Source organism: Microcebus murinus, chromosome 4 (assembly GCF_040939455.1).
Source record: "Microcebus murinus isolate Inina chromosome 4, M.murinus_Inina_mat1.0, whole genome shotgun sequence".
NCBI lineage: Eukaryota > Metazoa > Chordata > Mammalia > Primates > Cheirogaleidae > Microcebus > Microcebus murinus.
The window spans coordinates 61,696,808-61,720,094 of record NC_134107.1 but is presented as its reverse complement, the minus strand read 5'-3'; the positions used below and the strand labels follow the sequence as shown (position 1 = coordinate 61,720,094).

Sequence of the window (23,287 nt, the reverse complement as noted above, 5' to 3'; positions counted from 1 at the left end):
TCATACTACTATTTGTCCGTTAGCTAAAAATACTCTCTGAAGTCCAGGAAAAGTATTATTGTTGAAACCCAAACCTGCACCTTCAGAAAATTGTGAAATGGTTCATATTCATCTGCAGGCTCTCCCTGATGTTCCAGTGCATCCTGTTTTGAGGCCAATTGCTTAAGAACTCTTGGAAAGGCCAGGCACGGTGGCTCACATCTGTAATCCTAGCACTCTGGGAGGCCGAGGCGGGCAGATTGCTCGAGGTCAGGAGTTGGAAACCAGCCTGAGCAAGAGCGAGACCCTGTCTCTACTATAAATAGAAAGAAATTAATTGGCCAACTAATATATATATATATATAAATTAGCCGGGCATGGTGGCGCATGCCTGTAGTCCCAGCTGCTTGGGAGGCTGAGGCAGAAGGATTGCTTGAGCCAGGAGATTGAGGTTGCTGTGAGCTAGGCTGACGCCATGGCACTCACTCTAGCCTAGGCAACAAAGCGAGACTCTGTCTAAAAAAAAAAAAAAAAAAAAACTAACCCTGACCATAAGAAGTAGCATGAGTGATGAATTATTATAGCTAATCCTTGTGCTTAGTAGGTGCCAAGTACTGTTCTAAGCATTTTACATATTAACTCAGTCCTTAGAACAATTTTATGAGGTAGAAACTTTTATTATCCCTAAATACAAAGGTAGCTGAGGCATAAGAAGGAGGTAAGATACCTTGCCTAAAGTCATACTTGAGTAAATGATAAGCCCAGGGTTTAAACCTAAGCAGTTTAACTCTAGAGCTATGCTCTATCATTCTCAAACTTTAACGTGTAGTAGGAACCACTTGAGGATCTTCTTAAAATGCAAAATTTGATTGTATAGATCTGAAGTAAGGCCTGGATCCTATATTTCTTTTGTTGTTGTTGTTGAGACAGTGCCTCACTCTGTTGTCTGGGCTAGAGTGAATGTCATGGCGTCTGCCTAGCTCACAGCAACCTCAAACTCCTGGGCTCAAGTGATCCTCCTGCTTTAGCCTCCTGAGTAGCTGGGACTACAGGTGCGAGCCACCACATCTGGCTAATATTTGTTTGTTTGCTTCTATTTTTAGTTGACTAATTTTTTTCTATTTTTAGTAGAGATAGGGTCTCACTCTTGCTCAGGCTAGTCTCAAACTCCTGACCTCAAGCTATCCTGCCTCGGCCTCCCAGGCGTAAGCCACCTTGCCCAGCCTAGATCCTATATTTCTAACAGGTTCCCAAGTGATATTGATACTGCTGGCCACTACATACTACATCTTTCCTTTTCTCCTACCATGTTTCTTTTGCAGCCAGAAACTACCTTCCCCTCTGACTGCTTCATGGTCCCAAATGTTCCCAGCATTCTCTTCCTTAGAGATCAGACTCAAACTGTGCCCTCAAGAAGCTTATCCTGCCCCTACCTTTCCCTCTAGGAAAGACAAACATTCCCACACCATTTACTGCATACCTTGTGACAGAGCTCAGAACATTGAATTATGGCCATTTGTTTGGAAAGCTTCCTGACTAGACAATGAGCTCTCTAAGGAGAGGAACCAACCAGGTCTGTGCAGTCTAGTGCTAAGTGCATAATAGAAATAGCTAATACTTATCCAGGGCTTTCTATGTTCTACATGGTGTCACATACATTAACTTGTTTAATCCCTACATTAACCTTAAAGATATACTATTATCCTCATTTTATGGATGAAGAAACTAAGGCACATAGAGGTTAAATAGGTAACAACCTAGTAAGTAGCAGAGCCATGATTTCAAGTGAAGGCACTTTGGCTCCAGAAAATGTGTGGTAACTAAGATGAGAGCCTCCCTTACAGTTCCAAAGAAGAAAAACTAAGACTTAATATCCTACAAGCCATGAGGATAACTACCTCTAATCTCAGAAAATGTATGAGAGTACAATACCTGTCTCAGACTTTATTCCTCTATTAACTAAGTCTTAAAACAGAAACTTATTCAAGATGCCTACTATCCACCATTCTAATTTTGTAGTGCTGTATTGGAGAAGGTAGATCTTACCAATACCATGAAAGTATCTGTTAAACTCCAATGGTGTTATATAGGTAGGCAAATTGAAATGGATAAAACCTTAGAATTCATTTTTGCATGAAAAGAAAACCAAAGTCATGCAGGAATTTCATAGTGGGACTGGGACTAGAAACCAGCCCTTTTGACTTTTTTTTTGGTCTTGCTATTCCCATTTAGTATTAGGTTCACTTGGGAACCTGTTAGGAATATAGAATCCAGGTCTTACCCCAGATCTGCACAATCAAAATTTGCATTTTAACAAGGTCCTCAACTGGTTCCTACTGAACATTAAAGTTTGAGAACCATTGTCCTAGCAGGGATGGGGAAACTGGCCTTCCGATTTCAAGATTGTTCTTTTTTAAGCACCAAAGGGGGCAACAACAGCTTCATCTTTCTGTGCTGCAGCCCTTTTAATAAAAGGATTTGTTCTGTAAAATTCAGTCAAAAGGCCACACTTAAGGACCGAGAAGGCCACATGTGGCCTTAAGGCCACAGGTTCTAGAGTCAGACTGCTTAGGTTTAAATCCTGGCTTTACCATTTTCTTACATGTGACTTTACTATACCACACTGCCTTAGATTCTTACCTTTAAAAAGTTTATTACCACATTGTGTGTTAAAAATGGGAATAGCAAGACCAAATATATATATGTGTATATGTATATACACACACACAAACACACACATCCATTAAATTCTGCAGTTTTTACTTACTAAATAGCTGACCTCATTGTTTTAGTGGGGTGATGGTAGGGACTCATCACCTCTGTGGAATGAACCTTTTTACAAACCCTTTCCTCCAGAGGAACCTCTATGTACCCCTTCCACTATACTGCCACTGCTGTTAGAGTGAGCTTTTAAAATTCAAAGCTCACCATGTCTGTTCCCTGCTTAAAACTTTACAGTGTCCAGCAGAATAAAGTTTCAGCTTTGTTATGAACAAACCCATGCTAGTGCAAAGAAAGTTTCTTGCATATCTAACGTTTTCCTAGAGCATTGCTGCTTCCCTTTATCTTTTCTAAAATCTGGTATTCCCTAAAGTTCACTGCTTCCCTCCAGAGGAGTTCTTTCTTCTCTCCCACCTTCAGTATCTTAAGCTGGGAGTAAAAGCTAGCATTCTCCTAACTTGTCACTACAGCTTCTAGGCCAGCTACCCCAGCATTGAGGCTTTCAGCATCAAGCCATGCAACTTCCATTCCACCATCATTCCATCACTCCTAGGAAGAAGATTTTTGACGGTCTGATGTCATCAGCTTAGGTTGCCCCATTGTCCTCTCTGCCCTTGCACTCACCAGTATAAAAACCATTTACTGCCACTGCCATTCAACCACCCACTTCTGTGATCAAATCCTGCACTTTGTTCTCCTGAACTGTTCCAACTCTGAAATCAGTAACCAAGGCATTTCACATTCTAAACAAAACTTTCATTTATTCCAGATTTCTTACTCCTTTACCCTCACCAAACCTGCTCTTCAACTTCAATGAAATCTACAGCTTACATTTTCCCAACTCTGCAAGTCTATTCCCATTTGCTACATTTACTTTCCTTTCCTGGACCCCATAATCATTTATTTCATAGTAAGTCTCATCAGCACTTTCAATTTCATTCAACTGCCTCTGTCTTTCTACATCGACCCTAAAGCAGTCCTCAACCTTGGATTAATTTCTCTCCTATGTCCCTTCTAATTTTGATATGGCTATTAGTTAACTATTAGTGCATAAGAAATTATTCCAAACTTTAATGGCTTAAAACAAAAATAATATTTTTTAAAGTTTTATACAGTTTTTGCAGTTTCTGTTGAAATCAAGAGTGGCTTAGGCCAGGCTCGGTGGCTCATGCCTGTAATCCTAGCTCTCTGGGAGGCCGAGGTGGGCGGATTGCTCAAGGTTAGGAGTTCGAAACTAGCCAGAGCAAGAGCGAGACCCTGTCTCTACTATAAATAGCAAGAAATTAATTGGCCAACTAATATATCTAGAAAAAAATTAGCCAGGCATGGTGGTGCATGCCTGTAGTCCCAGCTACTCGGGAGGCTGAGGCAGTAGGATTGCTTGAGCCCAGGAGATTGAGGTTGCTGTGAGCTAGGCTGATGCCACGGCACTCACTCTAGCCTGGGCAACAAAGTGAGACTCTGTCTCAAAAAAAAAAAAAAAAAAGAGTGGCTTAGTTGGGTTGGCGTTTCCCAAGAGGTTGCAGTCATTTGAAGGCTGACTTCAAGGTAGCTTATGTGGTTGGCAAGTTAGTGAAGCAAGAGGTTTTAGTTTCTCACTATGTAGGTCTCCCTATAAGGCTTCTTGAGCATCTTCAGGACATGTAGCTGGCTTGTTCCAGAGCAAGTGATCAAAAAGAGAGCAATGCAGAAGCTACCATTTTGCAATGTGTATATATAGAAAGATACTTAAATATACAATCATATTTTATATATGTGTGTGTATAAAGGTATATAACACACACATACCATACCCTAAAGGAGAATTTGTACAAAGCAGTAAAGCTAGAATAACTTGTTGGGAATAAGTTGAAATAATAATAGATAGATAGCATTTATTGAAGACCCATTATAAAAAGAACAACTTATGTGTATTATTTAAACCTCACATTTCCATGACTTAGCAATTATTGCTCCATTTTACAGCTAAGAAATCAAGTCCTAGAGAGAAAAATCATTTTTCCAAAGTCTCATATCACCAGAAGACTCTTCCTGAGAACACACAGGCATTAAGGAGCTCTGGTTGTCTCTGATTGCATAACAAACCATTGCTGTGGTTTAAACTATTTTGCTCACAGAGCTCCAATTTGGGTAAGGCTTAGTGGAGGCACTTCATCTCTATTTCTCTTGGCATCAGCCAGGGAAGCTTGAAGACTGAGGTCTGGAATCATATGAGGGTGCATTCATTCATATCACCAGCAGTTGATGTTGTTGCTTTTTGCCTGGAATCTGTGGGGGTTATCAGCTGGAAAATCTGTATTAGCACTTCCAAGGGCAAGTGACCAGAGAGAGAGAGACAAGAGGAAATTATCATTTTAATGATCAAACTATGGAAGTAGTGTAGCATTATTTCTACCATACTCTTGTGAACTGTCATAAGCCTACCCAAGTTCAAGGAAAGGGGAATAGATTCAGTCTTCTCATGGGAGTGTAGTAGGGTTCTGGAAGACATGTGGGGATAGAAATATTACTGTGGTCATTTTTAGAAATATCAGCTGCCACAGTGATTGACATCCCTCTCACATGCAAAATGTACTAATTCCTTCCCCCCAAACCCCCAAGCTCTCCATTATGGCAACAGGCTTGGGCTTGAGATCTAGGATCTTGTCATTAAAATCAAGTCCAGGTTTGGGTGAAGTTCCTCAGGTACAGTTTCTCTCAACATGAAGACTTGAGAACTAAAGAGTCAAGTTATCTTTTCCCCACATATCCAACATACAATGATGGGACAAGTACAGAATAACCATTATAGATACTCCTGTTCAAAAAGAGCAAAAGGAGGCACACCAGGAACACGACTCCTTAACAATTTTGAAGCTAATTCTTGATTAGTGCTCAGTCTTATTGCCTAGGAATGATTCTTTACAGTTCTTGACTCTACCTCGGATCTCTAGGTTCTGCTCTGTGAGATAGCCTTAATTTTTCATTAAAATGGCCAATGTGTGAGGCCAAGTAGTCTTCTCAGCTTGCTTCCTGCACATGGAAGTTCAGGGGTCCAAAGGCTTATTTTCATTTTGAAACCTGTTCCTTTTAATCCAAGCTTGTGGCACTTCCTTTGATATAATTTTCTTAAAATTTGTGTAAGTTTTTAATGACCCTTATTGGGGTTTATGTATTCCATTAGATAAAAGCGACACCAACAAACCTCATCAAGATAAACCCGTTTCTCTCTTAGTCTTCCTGTTAGGTTGCTATGGGGCAATAAGCCTAATATTTATAGAAATTTTATTCTTTTTCAAAAAAAGATCTTCACAGCACGCTCTTTTAAGATTCTAGACGGACTTTTTTCTGTTTGAAGCACCACCATAAATATGAGGTCTTTACTGAAGGTTTTAGAGTCATGCCTTTTGCTTCATCTTTAGACCATGTTGCCCTGATAGCACCCTAGATGTAATCTCTGCCCAAAAGTCATTTCTTAATTTTAACATTATTTGGTCTCTGGAGAAGCTGGGAATGAGAAAATTTTATTTTGAAAATTAGCAAGTCCTGGCTCCTTTATCCTTAATAGTATGTTCAATACCTTATCTCCTCCCTCATTCCATTATAGGCAGCAAGAAGAAGCCAGGCAGCACTTTTAACACTCTGCCTGGGAATCTTTTTAATAAAATCATCTAGTTCATCAGGTACATTTTCTATTTCCATGTTATCACAGGTGATAATGTTGCTAAAATATCCTCCATTACGTAATAAAGGTCTACATTCCTCCAGCTTCCAATAAGATTTTCCTCACTTTTCTTTAAACCCTCACAGACAGCCTCCTCAAGGGAAACCAGGCTTTGGCAGACAGTCTCTTTGAAGCACTTTTGGTTTTCACTAACACTGTCCTCAAGGTCCACCCAGTTCTAAAACCAAATGTCTTAAGTTTTGTTAAAGTATCCCACTTCTAGCACCAAAATTTGATCTGGTTATTGATTGCTGCATAGCAAATTACCGCAAAACTTTGACTAAAAACAAGACGATTTATTTTTGCTTATCTGCAATTTGAGCAGGGTTGGGCAGGGACACTGGCCACTTTTGGAAAATGCAGTCTGCGACAGAGTCAAACCAAGATTTACACTTAGGTCTAACTCCAGAGCACATGCTTTTGCCACTGTATCTTGATGTCTTTCTTAGATGGATGAATATTAAATTTAAAAACCAAATGATCTGTGTGCAAAAGAAGAATTGAAGGGGAAAAAGTTCAAGCTGAAAACAAACTACATGGAGCAGGATACCAGCACCATACTAACGTTATAGTAAAAGCAGGGGCTTTGGGTGACCACTGGAAAAAAATACAATTTATGTTGGAGTTTGTGACCAGCCTGGGCAACATAAGAAGATCCCATCTTAAAAAAAAAAAAATTTATTTTAAATTAGCCAGGCATGGTGGGGCACACCTGTGGTCCTAGCTGCTTGAGAGGCTGAGGTAGGAGGATCACTTGAGCCTAGGAGTTTGAGGCTTCAGTGAGCTATGATCATGCTACTACACTACAGCCTGGGCAACAGAGTGAGACCCTGTCTCTTAAAAAAAAAAATTGTGTTGTATAAGCATGAGAGTAAATCAAAAAACGAGATAATGTCCTTTCTGTCCTTCTAAAAATGATTTCAAATAAACATTAAAGAATTTACATATGTCAAAGCTCATTTATTCATCGTTAAGTACTCACTGTGGGTAAAGCCATATGCCAGGCTCTGGAGAAAGATAAATAAACATGACCACTGCCCTTGAAAAACTCGTAATTTAGTGAGGGGAGACAGACACATAAACAGATAGTTGCCATACAGTATGGTGTCAATGGTATTATGAAGTTGTAAGAAAAGGGTTAAGGAGCTGTTAATTCTTCCTGGGAGCAAGTAAGGTCACCAAGAAGACAACATGTAAGCAGGGTCTTAAAAGATAGGAGTTCAACAGACAAAGGAGAAGAAGGAGTTCAAAGCAGAGAAAGAAACAGCAATGGCAAACTCACAGGCATAAAAATTAGAATTTCAGGAAATGCATGCATTTAAGTTTAGCTAGATGGCAGAATTAGGGTGGCTTCATTACCACTAGTTGAAGGTGAAAGTCTCAACTCTCCACTAGGCTTCATCTGACACCATCACCGTCACACCAAAGAAAGGAAGGGGCACCTTATTCCCATCAGGTGCGGGTGAAGATCCATGTTCCACATGTGGCATCTGCTGACAAAAAGAAGAGGGAAGTATTAGGAGAGAACTTTGTTACTGCCCATTGAGGATGAAAGTCCAAGCTTCCCACTTCATCTTCTCTGACATGAACCCAGGAGAGGGAAGAGAGAATTAGATAGTCTCATTATGACTCGGCAAGGGTGAAAATCTAAGCTCTCCACCTGGCTTGATGGTTGGGTTGGGGATGGGGCCATAGTTTATTTTTGTGGTATTTGCCTAAAGTAAAGGCAGTTACTGTCTAAAAGTTTTCTGTCTTGCAGACCTGCTCCATTCACAGTCCTTTGACTAGAGAGAGCAGGCTTTTCCATTGGCATTTCTGGGTTGCCAGCTTCTCCAATACCCAATCTGGGATATATGAGGCAAAAAGAAAACCCGGGGAACTCGCCACCATGTGTTCTTTGGGTCCTAGGTTTTTACCTGGCCTGCCTTCTTCCCACCTTTCAGAGTCTTATGTTTGTTTTAGGTATGTTTTATGTGTAAGGTTTTATATGTATGTTCAGGGGTTTTAGCTGTACCTAGCAGGAGGAATAGGGAAAAGTAAATATATACCATCTTTCTATAAGTAGAAGTCTCAGGTCAAATAATTTTTTACAAAGCTACCAAGGCAATACTCCGTTAAAAACACTAGTAAAAGAATGAGGCCAGGCGTGGTGGCTCACGCCTGTAATCCTAGCACTCTGGGAGGCCGAGGCAGGCGGATTGCTTGAGGTCAGGAGTTTGAAACCAGCCTGAGCGAGACCTCGTCTCTACTAAAAATAGAAATTAATTAACCAACTAAAAATATATATAGAGAGAAAATTAACCGGGCATGGTGGCACATGCCAGTAGTCCCAGCTACTCAGGAAGCTGAGGCAGTAGGACCGCTTGAGCCCAGGAGATTGAGGTTGCTGTGAGCTAGGCTGATGCCACGGCACTCACTCTAGCCTGGGCAACAAAGTGAGACTCTGTCTCAAAAAAAAAAAAAAAAAGAACGAAAGGCAGGCTACAGACTAGGAGAAAAATACTTACAAAACGTTTATCTGACAAAGGACTTGTATCCAAGTAAGAAAACAAATAACCCAATTAAAAGTGGGCAAAAGACTTAAAAAGCCACTTCACCAAAGAGGGTATACAGATGGCAAATAAGCACACAAAAATATGCTGAAAAGGATTAGCCATTAGAGAAATGCAAATTACAATTATGTCAGCTGGTCCGATGGTAGGAGGTTTCAGAACTTAGTAACATTACTGTCACTAAAGTTGGCATTCAACCCCCACTGCTAAATTTGACTGGCTTAAGAAATAAAATAAAATCACGATGTCAGAGGCAGGCAAGATGGCATGCACCTGTAGATCCAGCTACTCAGAAGGCAGAGGCAGGAAGATTGCTTGAGCCCAGGAATTTGAGGCTATAACGCACAATGGTTGTGCCTGTGAGTAGCCACTGTACTCCAGCCTGGGCAACATAGCCAGACCTTGTTTCTTAAAAGATCAAATCAAATCAAACCATCCTCCCATTGATAAGCATGTTGTTGGTGTTTGTTCACATGAACAGTTTGCTGTGAATATTCTTGTTCACACCTCGTATTGAAATATATGAATTTCTCTAAGGTATTTACCTAAGTGTGAAATCGTTGGGTCAACTCTTCTCCTAAAGCCAACTCTAGGAGAAAATGCCAGATGATTTTCAAATATTAGGCATAATACTTGAAGCTGTGAGAATGGGGATAAGGGCTTAAAAGTGGAAGAATGGGGACCAAGTTTTGGGAAGCCCCGATAGTACTCTTCATCCAAGAAATTTTGCCCACATTTCCCTCTTTTTAGAAGCCTTCCTTCCTTCCTTCCATATCAGCCACAGTCAGAGTTTTTTTCCTGTGAGTTCCCAAGACACATGTTCTGTGCCACATTTTAGGTAACTGTCAGACTGTACTATGATAACCGTACCTTCTGCTGAGTAGGGAACTTCTTGAAGGTCGAATGTCTTTATAGTCCCTGTTCCTAGGACCTAGACAGACATAGTAAATATTTCAATAAGTGAACATTCTTCCTTAAATCTATGTATCCACTTACCCAGTGTAGAATAATGAACATAATTTATCATTTCCTTAATAATTCAGAACATAATTACTTATTTCCATGGTAATTGCCTGTGCCAAAGGATAAGTTCCTTGAAAGAAGGAACTGAACGTTTTTTATTATCTCCAGCATTTAATATAGTGCCTGGCAAATGGTAGATGCTTGATAAATTTATTTAATATGCTTAATAAATTGAATCTTACAGTGTTTTAATAGTGTTTATTCTAAATGTCAATTACCATGGTTCAATCCTGGAGATAAAACATAAAAGATTTAGCTAGATATGTATTGAATATAGAACATACTCAGGCGAATGATTTAAAAAACAAAAATAAAACCTTTATATCATAGTGTGAGATTCCATTACGTAAAGTTCAAAAGCAATTGAAAATAATTGATAGTGATAGAGGTCTGAGTAATAAACACCTTTAGGGAAATAGCCACTAGGATAGAGCATGAAGGAGCCTACTAGGCTGTAAATGTTCTATATCTTGGACTAGGAAGGGACTATGTGTATAGATATGCATATGTAAAAGTTTATCAAGCTGTACCTGTGAGATTTGTATGCTTTATAGAGATTATTCCTCAATAAAAAGTAAACAGCACTACAATAATGGATACATGTCATTATACATTTGTCAAAACCCATAGAAAATATAAAACACCAAGAGTGAACCCTAATGTAAACCTGTGGACTTTGGGTGATAATGATGTGTGAGACTCTGTCTCTACAAAAAAATATGGAAAAATTAGCCAGGTGTGGTGGTGTGTGCCTGTTGTCCCAGCTACTCAGGAGGCTGAGCAGAAGGGTTGCTTGACTCCAGGAGTTGGAGGTTGCAGTGAGCTATGATGAGGCCACTGCACTCCAGCCTTGGTGAGAAAGGAGAGGAGAGGAGAGGAGAGGAGAGGAGAGGAGAGGAGAGGAGAGGAGAGGAGGAGGAAGGGGAGTGGAGGGGAGGGGAGGGGAGGGGAGAGGAGAGGAGAGGAGAGAGGAGAGGAGAGGAGAGGAGGAGGAAGAGGAAGAAGAAGAGGAAGAAAGAAAAAGAAAGAAGAAGAAGAAGAAGAAGAAGAAGAAGAAGAAGAAGAAGAAGAAGAAGAAGAAGAAGAAGAAGAAGAAGAAGAAGAAGAAGAAGGAGGGAAGGAAGGAAGGAAGGAAGGAAGGAAGGAAGGAAGGAAGGAAGGAAGGAAGGAAGGAAGGAAGGAAGGAAGGAAGGAAGGAAGGAAGGAAGGAAGGAAGGAAGGAAGGAAGGAAAAGAAAGAGGAGAGAGATGGAAGAAAGAAAAGAAAGGAAAGGAAGGGAAGGGAAAGGAAGGAAAGAAAGAAAGAAAGGAAAGAAAGAGGAGAGAGAGAGAGATGGCGGAAAGGAAAGGAAGGGAAGGGAAAGGGAAAGAACCTTCATCATAGAGGTAGCATTTAAGCTGGGCCTTATAAGGTGAATAGGATTTTACCACGCAGAGAAGTGAGAAGAGATATCAAGTATATCAAGGCAGAGGAAATAAAAGAAACAAAGGCATGAAGACATAAAAGGACATATAAAATGGTGACCTCAAAAAGTAAAATGAGGAATGTTAGACTCTTAGTGGTCCTCAATTGGGAGTACTTGTCAGAATAACTTGGGAAGCACTACCAAATTTTAAAAGATTGTGATGTACACCCTTGGGTAAAAACTACTGAGATCTTGTCTATGCCCTAAGAGTTTCTGAGTTTATGATTACCAAAGTTCCTCATGAGAGAGAACCAGACTTAATAATACAAGTTATTTATTGCTTTTTGATCCAGGTTAGAATCCAAGTGGCAAAAATACTCTCTGTGCTCTTGATGGTGATTTGACACTGATGAATGGGTTGATCACATTAGAAAACCAAAGGGACTTGCAAATGAAAATAAAAATAAAGATATAGTCGCATACATTGAGTTTTCCCCAGTTCATTTTTGTAAAATAAAAGAGCACTTTTTTTAAGGTTCACCCAAGTGCTAAGATGCCTCAGGTGAGGAGCTGATGATAATCAGCAATTATCCAAGGTGAGATCCAAGATATTTTGTAAAGATGGAAATAATAACCCTGTCGGAAATGGACATCAGCTTCATGGGGCAGGGGGCTATAAATCCAAACATAATATCCAACTTGTCTTCACCTAAGAGAGTTTCCAGCTGTTTATGACGTTCTGCTGTGATTTGCCAGAGATGAAATGCATTTTTTAAAAATTGTTCCAGCCAGCTGAATGAAAGACTTGGAACCATATTCTCTTTCAAGAAGTGTTGAACAGTTTTGAAGTCTGCAGAGAAATGGTAGAAGGTGTCCGCTTTCTTGTCAGTTCCAAATTAAGATCTTTTCTTTGCAATCCTAGAGTTGATCATTGTTTTCTAAGTGAGCTAGTAGATGACCAGTTAAAGTCTCTCTTGGATTGAAAAGACACTTGTTAAAAAAAAAAAAGAAAGAAAGAAAAGACACTTGTTGAGATACTATGGGCTTTAAACTTATCGCTTCAAGGCCAGAAGTTCAAATCCAAGTCTTGTTAAAGGCAGAGGTAATAAAGGAACTCACGCTTATGGAGAGCCCAGGGAGTATATGTGTTGAGAAATGATTGTGGGAAGGAAATGGCCCAAATAATGCTTATATCATTATGTGCATGTGCTCGCGCACACGTGCACACACACACACACTTACACATACACATCCTGTGCTAAAGCATACAAGGCAATCAATGGTGATGGCAGTTATCTCACTAGATCATAGTTGTTAAATTGGAGACTCCTTGTGAGCAAGGACTGAGGCCTTTTGAGCTCTGAGTCCCCAACAGTGTTGAATTAATGAATGGCATATTGAATCTAAGAAGACAGTGGTATGGGCATGTGGAAATGTCTTCCCACAGTCACACTAGACTGCCTAAGATGCCTCAAACAGGCCTCACACCATCACACCCTACTCTGTGGCTGTACCTCTCTCATTCTTCCTCATCCTGGAATGCCTTTACCCCATCCCTTTTTCCACCTCCTTGCCTTTCAAAGTTGTCAAGATCCTTCTCGTTCTTCATAGTCCATCTGACTATCTATTGAAAATAATTCTTTAAGCACAATGGGAGCAGGAAATGTTCTTGGAAATCAGAAAGATCTATATTTGAATGCAGTTCTATTACTTTCAAGTTCTTGAACAAATTACATCACCTTTTTGTGCCTCAGCTTCCTCCAGATGGGTTTTTGGAAATATTAATGTGATAAAGTATATAAAGCATCAGTCTGGATGAGGATACATTATCCTAGCACAGGATAGATTATCAGTGAATAACTGTTAGCCTTATTCACCTTCCTCTGCGAAACCCAGCTCAGTGCTTAATAAATGTTGGATCGCTCTGTCTATATATTCTTTAACATCTCTCTTAGGTTTCTTTCCCCCAGTCCACCACTCTTTCATCAGATATAATTGTCCCCTTCTCTGTTCCACAGTACCTTGCTTATGCCCCTTTTCTAGGAGTTATTATATGCTGACTTGTGCTATAGCTCACTGTGTTTTCCTCTCCTTTGGCTGAAAACACCTCAAGGGCACTATCTACATACAGCAACTTGCACAGGGACTAGTTTAGGACAAGACATTCCATAAATGGTTGTCTAATTGAAATATAATATTTAATCCAGCTTTCTAGGAGACAAAGTGAGCCTGTAACATGTCTTCTCCCAGCAAGTGCATGATCTCAGTAGCAAGGAGGAAATTCCCTGCAATTAAGCGTTTCAGAGTTGATTGCTGTCCATCCAGCCCAAGTCAGCAGAGCCTGAACTTCCAGATGTCTTTGTTTCTCCCACTTCTAGCTTTGCCAGGCCAGAAGAACATTCCCATAACGGAAGCCCAATACATCTTTTTTTGATGATCTGACTAGAGTGCAAAATACTTGTTTGGAGAGAATGCATAAGAATGAGGTTTTTCTCTGTTTTTACAATGAGGGAGTGAGAGGGAAATTGAAGCCAGAGAAAAATTTACTGTGCCCCAGGAAAGAAAGAATACATACAGCCAACACAACAGATATTGTTTTGGGTCAAAACTTCAGAGTCTGAGCCATAAAGGATTCTACTCCCTTGAATAAATCTTAGGAAAAGAAACAGAAGCAAAAAAAAAAAATCCCCTCCAAATAAAAGCACTTACCCAGAAGCTGTTCTTCACAGTGATATTTGTAGCAGTGAAGAACTGAAAGCAACCTAAAAATTCAATCTAACTCAACAAATATTGTCTGAACTACTAAATGCAGGGCACTAGAGTTAGGGAGATGTTGGTGAAGCTAGACTTCTAACCTTAATCCATTGTTCTATTCACTCAATCACTTTATTATAGGAATTTGATTTTATTATAAGGACTTATTATAGGAATTTGAACTAATATAATTGTGAGAATAGCTGGGGAAGTGCCACTCTGAAAGTGGAGGGGGACAGGGATCAATGGGGCCACCAACCAGTCAACACCAGAAGAAGCCAAGCACACCCGGAAAGGGGCTGCCAGAAAGGGCCTGAAAAGGAGGAGCTGATGGAGACATCTGTGGAAGTCTGTGGGTCCACAGTCAAATGTATGGTGGTAGGCTTAGAGCTACTATTGCTCGGCAGGGTCAACAGTAGGGAAGAGCTGGATATGGAGTTGAGGAGAGTGAGGACAAGCTGGAACCTACTGGCACCTCCTCAGCTGTTGTTGCTGTAATGAACTCCCATGGTCTTCAGAGAGTGGCTGCTGATTCACTCCCACTTCCCAAATCTCAAGCAACTAAAACTCTTAACCAGCTTTAACCTAGAGCCATACAGTTGCAGTTCAACCAAGCTGATACACATACTTTGCTCCATAACTATAAAGTCATTTCTTCCAATTTTCTTCCAATTTTCTTCCAATTTCTTCCAATTTTCTACAGTAGAAAAAGATTGGACCTTTAAGTCTAACAGTCCTGGCTTCTTATCCTAGTTCTGCTCCTGTCTAGCTGTATGACCTCAAGTAAATTACCATTTTGGAGCCTTAATGGATCAGGATCCCCTCCTCTGAGCCATTATAGTCCCCTGTGCTTCTCTCTGTTGTAGCGTTTATTTCATTTTCTAGTCATTATATACTTATGTGTCCATTTCTTCCATCAGACCATAAGCTCAAGCACTGACTCCTCTTTATATTTATTGTGTCTCACAGTACCTGGCATAGAGTAGATGCCCAGTAGATGTTTGCAGAGAATGAATCCCTGAAATGGAAAATAGAAACTTATCAGACTATCAAGCTGGTAATGAAACCCAGCCCTAAGACATTAAGGCAGTGAGACCCATCTTTGGGCCTGTCACATTTAGAACCCTATAGACACCCTTACCTCTTCCACAGCTTATATCTTAAACCATTCACCACATTCCACTTCCAAACCTATTTTAATCATCCTGATTCTTGACTCCTGGACTCGACTTCTCTTTATGATCTGCTATATCACTTCTTAGGCCTATTACTTGAAATGTTCAGGATTCTAGCTTTGTATCTTGTTTGAATTTTCACTTTCCACTCTAATTAAACTATTTTTACTTTCTTGGTATATCTGTCATCCCCCTACCATAGATTCCCAGATCAGAGACTATGAAAGTCTTGCCCTCAAGGATTTCTCAGGCTGGTGAACAACAGACAATGAAACCAGCAATTCCAAGACAATGTGGCAAGAGGTAATGTGGGAACATAGAAAGAATGAAGAGCACCTAATCTTACAAAGAGTTGGGGAGCTGTCAGAAGCAAGTGAAGTTTGACCTGAGTCACAAGAAATCACATAGGAGACTCCAAGGCAGAGAAAGGGAGGCTGTACATTGCAGACAGAGACCAGCAACGCAGAGGTATGAAGACAAGAGAGGTCAGGCTCTGGGGGCTGCAGGTGGGTTGGTGTGGTGGGGTTGGTGTAAAAGCTGGGAAGTGGGTGGAAATGAGCAAGTGTCAGGTCATGAATAACTTAAGTTCCAAGCTTAGGAGCTTACACCTAACTCCGTAACAAGACAGAAGTGGTAAAATATCAGGATGATTTGGCCCAGAGATGTGCTTGGTTTGCCCCACGTAATTTTTAAATTTGTTTGCTAGTGTTTTAAAATTGGGAGATTTTTGCATATAATTCTGGATCTCCGGCTCTGGCTTCTGTAGAAAAATCAGATCTGGCCACACGAAGCTCTCATTCATTCCCACATGAGCTGAGTGTTGTTTGTCCTTCTTAAATGCCATAAGTGTTTTGTAATTCCATGGTCTCCACCACACCCTTTTGTCATCATACTTGCACTCTTGTTTTTCTTTAAGAGGAGAAATATTTCTTAGTACCAGTATTTCTGTGAAAGAAGGGAGATGGAGGTTAGAGCACAAGAGTCAGGCATTTCAGAAAATGGGCAACAGCATGTTTCTTTGTGGAAATAAAGAAACCAAGTATATTTGTTGGAAGACTGCAATTTTCTCTGAAACACATTTCCCTTCACTTGTTTATGTTACCTGCAGGGTTTGCTATATGATGACTTCACAGGGCCACCTTACTTTCATAAAACTCTGCAGTGCTCACAGACCGTCAAGAAGAAATGTGTTGGGTGTGCTAGTCTTAAAGAAAGTGTAGGAGACATGTACATGTCTGGCCAGAGCTTGTCGAAGAGAGGCCAGCACTGACTCTCAGAGTCTCAAACAAGTGATGAATCAAGTAGAAAGAAATCAAGAGGACACAGAAAAGGGCTTGTCGGGGGCCAAAGGCAGCTAATGGCAGGAGTTCTGTGCAGCCAGTAACAGCACAAAGGAAATGCAGCACAACCCCCCACTCTCAGATCTAAAGCCAAAAGACTGATCCCTCCCTGTAATCATGCAGAACTGGCCTAGCTTCTCAGCAAGAGGGTTACTGGATCCTTCAGACACCCCCCACCCCCCATCCTGGGACTGCACTGCATTTCCAAGCATCTAAACCCTCCAGCCCTTTTAAAGCCTTGAACTCCTGCTTCTGAGCTCTGCACAGCTGGTGAAAGGAGGCTGCGTTGGGTTCCTTGGGGGCCTCCTGTCTTCAGTGATGATTCTCTGCAGCTCAGCTCTGGCAGTCTTACCTCCTCTCCCCATGTAACTGATCCCAGTCCTCTGGTTCTGTCAGCGCCTCTGCTGTGTACTCTACAGATATGTGTGAGCCCCTGGCCCAGCATGAACCTCAGAGCGAGGTGTGAGTTTCCTCCTAGGCCACTGAAGCTGCCTTTCTGCAGTAAGCCAGACACTTGGGCTCAGCTAGTCTCAGAAATAGTGCTTTCACCATACAGTCAGGGAGAAGCGATTCCCTAAGTCTTCACACTGATCTCCCTGCTCCCCATATCAATTCTGCTTGTACTTGCAGAATTAATGTACATTAGAGCGCAATGCTCAGTATGTCATGTTTCTGATCAAAAGCCTTCATTTCCTGCCAAATTCAAACCAAGTAAGCTGCCCTAGCATGGTGGGCCTTTCCCAGGATGACACCAAAATGCTTTTTGCTAGGCTTGTCTCCCACTATAATTAACAGATGCTTCAGCCAGAATGACCCTTGGCATTCTTTGCAAGTAAGGCACTTTCTTTCCTTCTTTCTTCTCTTCTTTCCTTCCTGCCCATTTCCAGCTATCCAAAGCCTCCTATTCAACAAATCTCATCCCAAGCCATGTCTCAATGTCCCTAATGGCTTTAGTCACATGTCACCTCTTCTTGCTTGAGGGACCTGTCACACAAGCGTTTTCCTTGTTAAACCCTGGGTATAGTCTACTTTTTATTTTAATTACATGGCCACATGCCTTAGTCTGTTTGCTAGACTGAGCTTTGACAACAGGGGTCATGTATTATTCATCTGTATCACCATGTCCCAGGCAGGGCTTGGTAGATGCAAGATGCTCAGAAAAATTCATTTGAATTGATTATTTTCCTCCTTCCTGCCATATTTTTTGGTAGATTCAGGGAGCAGGGGGAACTTTCCTGGTACCTCTTATGTGATCCTCAACTCCAGCAAAGGAATGGCTCTTAATTGTCGTTTTGTCCAATCCTGCATTTGATGATAAAAATCTCTTCCTGACATCTCTGGCAGAGGATGATGCCAAGTAATTTCCCACTAGAGCAGTTGGAAAAGTGGTTAGGACTGTCCAGGTGGTACCAAGAGAGAAACTTCATGTACAAAGGCACCAGAGTTAATCCAGTTGTATCCCACTGGGGCCCAGCCTGTCCTTTTCACCAGATGTTCTCAACCCCAGTAGCAAGAAAGGCCCAGTCTGCTGGTAACAGGGAGACTGAGGCCAAGCCAACTGGTGTATCACTTGCAACCAGATACATCCCCAGCATGCTGTGGGTGTCCGTCCTCATGCCCATGAGGCAGGGGGGATGGGAGGGCTGGGAGTCATCATATTTTAAGTACCATACATCATAGATTCAAGTTTCTTGGAATTTCATCCCAGAAGTTAGAAGAGGTGGAAGAAAGAGCATGGTCTTTGGAGCCAGCCAGACCAGGTTCAGTTTTCATTCAGGTTCAGTTTTCATTGTCTTGCTTACTATGATGTGGTTAAGAAGTCTGGAGTTAAGCAGAACTAGGTTCAAATGCTATTATGCCATTTTCTATCTTTGTGACTTTTTGGAAAAATTACCCAACTTCTCTGGGCCTTCATTTTCTAATGTGGAGAAGAACAATAACACTGTCCTTATTGATTTTTGGTGACAAATGAGAAAATACATGCATATCAGCTAGAATGTCTTCAGCTCCAAGCAATAAACAAAAACTCAGAATGGGGGTGGGGGAGGGAGAGGGCCACAGGATGAAAAGTTACTCATTTGGTACAGTGTACACTATTCAGGTCATGGGTATATTAACAGCCTAGACTTCTCCACTACGCAATTCAGCTATGTAACAAAACCACATGTATGCACTAAATCTATTTAAATGTTTAAAAACTCAGAATGGCTGAAACAATAAGGAAAATGTATTCTCTCACATAACAAGAAATCTAGAAGTAGGGAAGCTTTAGGATTGGTTAATTCCTCAAGGACCCAGGTTCTTTTTATCTTAATGCTCTTCCAACCTCAGTGTGTAGACTTTCCTAGGCTGGTTTCCCTAGTGGTCAGAAGATGGGTGCCCCAGCTCCAGACATCACATCCAGACACTGCAATGTGCAACAACAGAAAAGGGTCATCTCTTTCTTTTGTGTCTTTCTAAGAGCGAGAAAACCTTTCCCAGAAACTCCTCACTGATGCTCTCTCCCGCATCCGTGGCCAGAGCTGGGTAACAAACCTGTCTTCAATGCAATCACTGACAAAGGTGAATGGAATCACCATGTTTATTTAGCACAGCCAGTCATACTGGAGATAGAATCCCTTCTCCTGAGGGATGGATAGCTGAACAAAATTAGGATTCTGTTAGCAGAGAAGGGATAGGATGGCTGTTGGTAGACAACCAACAAGGTCTGTTACAACATGGAATCTAGTACATGTTATGAATAAAATATTTGTTAACTATTGTTATTAGCTTTTCCTGGCTGGATGAACTTATTCAAGTCACAAATCTCATAAAAACCTCAATTTTTCTCATCTGTAAAATGGAAATAGGATTATCTGATTTGCTGCATGGTTATAAAGTTAAATTAGATGACATATGTAAAGTCTTTGGTGCTTAGTAAGTGATAGCTACTTATTGTAGTTGTATATAATTATTGCCAGAGTACGTGGCAGCAGGCTGAAGTTTCCAACAAAAGTTCCTGGGGTTGGCCCCAGCCTGAATATATGAAAAACATGAGTACAAGAAACAGTTCATACTTAATATTCTATAGCTGTGACCCTGTATATTAATTTGTCAGACCGTAATCCTGTAGGAGCAGTTGCCCATGCCCCATAGTGCTTCCTTTGTGACAGGAGACCCACTAAGACTGTGGTCCCCAAGCCCCAGGCCAAGGACCAATAGATTCTCATAGGAGCCTGAACCAGGCTGTAAACTGAGTATGGGAGGGATTTAGGTTGCGCTCCTTATGAGAATCTAATGTCTGGTGATCTGAGGTGGAGCTGAGGCAGTGATGCTAGCGCTGGGAGTAGCTGCAAATACAGATATTATTAGCAGAGAGGTCTGACTGTACAACAAATGTAATGCTTTCCTGAATCATCCCCAAACCATCCCCCTTCCCTGGTCCATGGAAAAATTGCCTTCCATGAAACCGGTCCCTGGTGCCAAAAAGGTTGGTGACTGCTACACTAAGATGATTTCTACTAGGTGCTGTCCACCACCTTTGCCCCTAGAGGGCACTAGACGCAATCTTGCCTCTCCTACTGAAGGATTTGATGGCCCAAGACCAACAACCCCAACCACCACCAGGAGTAGGTCTTATTTCTTGGGCTTTGTTTGAGTCCTCAACTCAGGATGGAAGTTTGATTCTCCACAGCACCCAGGCCTATGGCTCCCATCCCAGCTCTACCACTTGTTAGCAGTGTGACCTTAAGGCAAAGCACTTTACCTCTCTGAATATCATTTTTCATACCTGTAAAATGAGGTGCACCCTCATCTTTCATCACCTTCCCCTCAAATTCAGGCCCCTGGTCACTTGGGATAACCTGCCATTGCCAAACAGACCATATAGTTTCTCCCTTCCAAGCCTTTACCTGGGCTATTTCCTCTGCCAGGATCAATGCCAACCCCCATTTCCTTCCTCATCCATCAGGATGAGGTTCAGAAAAGCACCTCCTCTTTGTCCACCTCCTACCCACAGTGTAGGTGATCCTAAAGCACCTTGCACTTACTTTATTTTTTAACAGTTTGTCAGCACTTTTTTAATTTTAATTTTTTATTGATGCATAATAGTTGTACGTATCTTTGGGGTACGTGTGATAATTTAACACATTCATATAATTTCTAAAGATCAAATCAGTATAATTGGAATATCTATTACTTTAAATATTTGTCTTTTCTTTGTGCTAGAAACATTCAAGTTATACTCTTCTAGCTATTTTGAAATTTTACAATAGATTATTATAAACTACAGTCACCCTACTCACCTATCAAACACTAGGTCTTATTTCTTCTATCAAACTGTATATCATACTTATTAATCAATCCTTCTTCATCACCCCTCCCCCATCCTGCCTATCCTCTGGTAGCCACCAGTCTACTCTCTATGAGATCCACTTTTTTAGTTCCCACATGAGTGGGAACATTCAATATTTGTCTTTTTGTGTTTGGCTTATTTCACTTAACATAACGACCTACAGTTCCATCCATGTTGCTGCAAATGACAGGATTGCATTCTTTTTTATGGCTGAATAAAAGTCATATTATATATCTTGCATTTTCTTTATCATTCATCTGTTTTTCATTGTTGTCCTTTTTATCCATTCATCCATTGATAGACACTTAGGTTGAGTCCAATATCTTGGCTATTGTGAATAGTGCTGCAGTAAACATGAGAATGTCTATATCTCTTTGATATATTGATTTCCTTTCTTTTAGATATACACCCAGTAATGGAATTGCTGGGTCATATGGTAGTTCTATTTGTAGTTTTTTGAGGAACCTCCATACAATTTTCCATAGTGGCTGTGCAAATTTACATTTCCACCAACAGTGTACAAGTTTTCCCCTTTCTCCAGATCCTCACCAGCATCTGTTATTCTTTGTCTTTTTGATAAAAGCAATTTTAACTGGGGTACCTTGCACTTATTTCTATTATTGCATTGCTCTCTCAGGACGGGAATTCTCTTTTACTTGTTTATCTTTACCACTAGGTTGTGAGACCACGAGTTGAGAGCAGGGTCCCCCATTCATTGCTTTACCCTCAAATGAGCATTGAAGTCTTTTCAGTGAAGGGGAGCTCCACAGTTTCCAATTACATTGCCTTGGGTGTTGTGTGGAGCCCTAAATAGCATCACAGAATCATTCACCCTCCTTCCCCCTTCACCCCTGGAATCCCAACCTCAACAAAATAGTATGATGACTTGCTTCCTTGGGAGACTATCCATCCCAGCAAGTGGATTACTTCAATAAACAAATAATAAAAGTGTGGAACAAATGGGAGAGAGAAATGTAGGCTCCCAAGAGGGGGGCTAGAATCAGACTTGGCAAGAGGCTGTGAATACATTCAAAGCTGATAGATTTATAATTGGGAATTTTGTGTTTCCACATGGACCTTGCCTGCCTCCAGTATAATAGTGTACAGGGCAGGACATAGAGCCAAAGTGATTCAGAGGAGGTAGGACACCAAGATTGATTTGACTTGGAAAGAACTTTGAATTTTTACATTCTACATAAACATAGAGGTCCTGAATGGTCTTAGGGGGATGCATATGTCTTTATGTATGTGTGCACTATTTTTTGCTATCTCACAAAACACACAAGTACACACCCACACACATGCACATACACACACACTTTCATATGTGGGGATTGATTTCTTTTTAAAACATGATTATACTGCCATGCTTCTCGAAGAAATTAGAAAAGAGACCCTTCAGCTTCTTTTTTTAATTTTTCTGGAGCTCAGGAGGATTTAGGCATTCCAGATTCTCATTTTTGTCTGAGTTGAACCAAATGTCTCCATTCCAAATCTCAGAGTCCCATTCCTTCCCATTCAACGTCCTAACTTTCATGTAATAAACCTAGGGCACCTGTGATTTCTACTAACATCATAATTCTGTACCAGGATCAAGGTTTGGGTCTGATTTTCAATTATATTAGTCTTGCAGGTATAATAAGTGAAAAAAATTTATTTTAAAACCATATCAGAAGCTCTCTGGTTCTCTAACCATGCCTAGAACTGAGAGTTTAGAATCTCGAGATTATAATGTTCTTTTGATAAGAACTTCACCACAGTCAGAAGCGGCCAATCCATATTAAAATCCTTGGTCACAATTCTCACCTTACAAGTCCACTCCAGCAGCCATTTGATCTGCCAGAGACTTGCCTTCAATAGGTGTTTCATCTCAGGTATTCACAGGTGATACTGTCAGTAACTCTTTTGCCATTGCATGCCATGGATTACTAGTTTTGGGGAGATGCAGTCCACTGAGGGCTCCAAGTGTCCCTGTACAGTCTTGTTGAGTGTGCCAAACTGCAAGGACTAACCATTCTCTGATCCTGAGTCATTTATGTAATAAGTCACACAACAATTAAGTAGGTCAAGGCGACTGCAGTGTACAACTATTCACTCTCCAAGGGAAGGAGACTGGCTTGTTGATTGGTTGCTATAAAAGTTTCTAAGTCTTTGGCCTAGGGTTCCTCAGTGATAGCACTACCCCACTGCATGCATAGCTGCCATCTTGACCGTTGCATTGTCCTGTGGGACTGGGGACAAGGAAACCAGCTCTACCATGTTGTTGGCCCTTCTGTTTGCTGTGCTGCGTTTTTCTGATCCA

At 41.0% G+C, this 23,287-nt stretch overlaps 1 protein-coding gene across 2 annotated transcripts in view; it reads right to left on the bottom strand.

Annotated features, from left to right (window-relative positions):
* The window catches only part of EMSY (EMSY transcriptional repressor, BRCA2 interacting), a 134,074-nt gene that overhangs the window by 85,038 nt on the left and 25,749 nt on the right, over window positions 1-23,287 (bottom strand). Inside the window, exons 2-3 of one of the 2 annotated variants that reach the window (XM_020286618.2) lie at window positions 9,826-9,886; window positions 7,763-7,896 (exon numbers count right to left, since the gene is read on the bottom strand). The gene's annotated coding sequence lies outside the window, so the exon portion shown is untranslated. The remainder of the gene's footprint in view (window positions 1-7,762; window positions 7,897-9,825; window positions 9,887-23,287) is intronic. The other variant, XM_076002324.1, reaches the window with a different exon arrangement.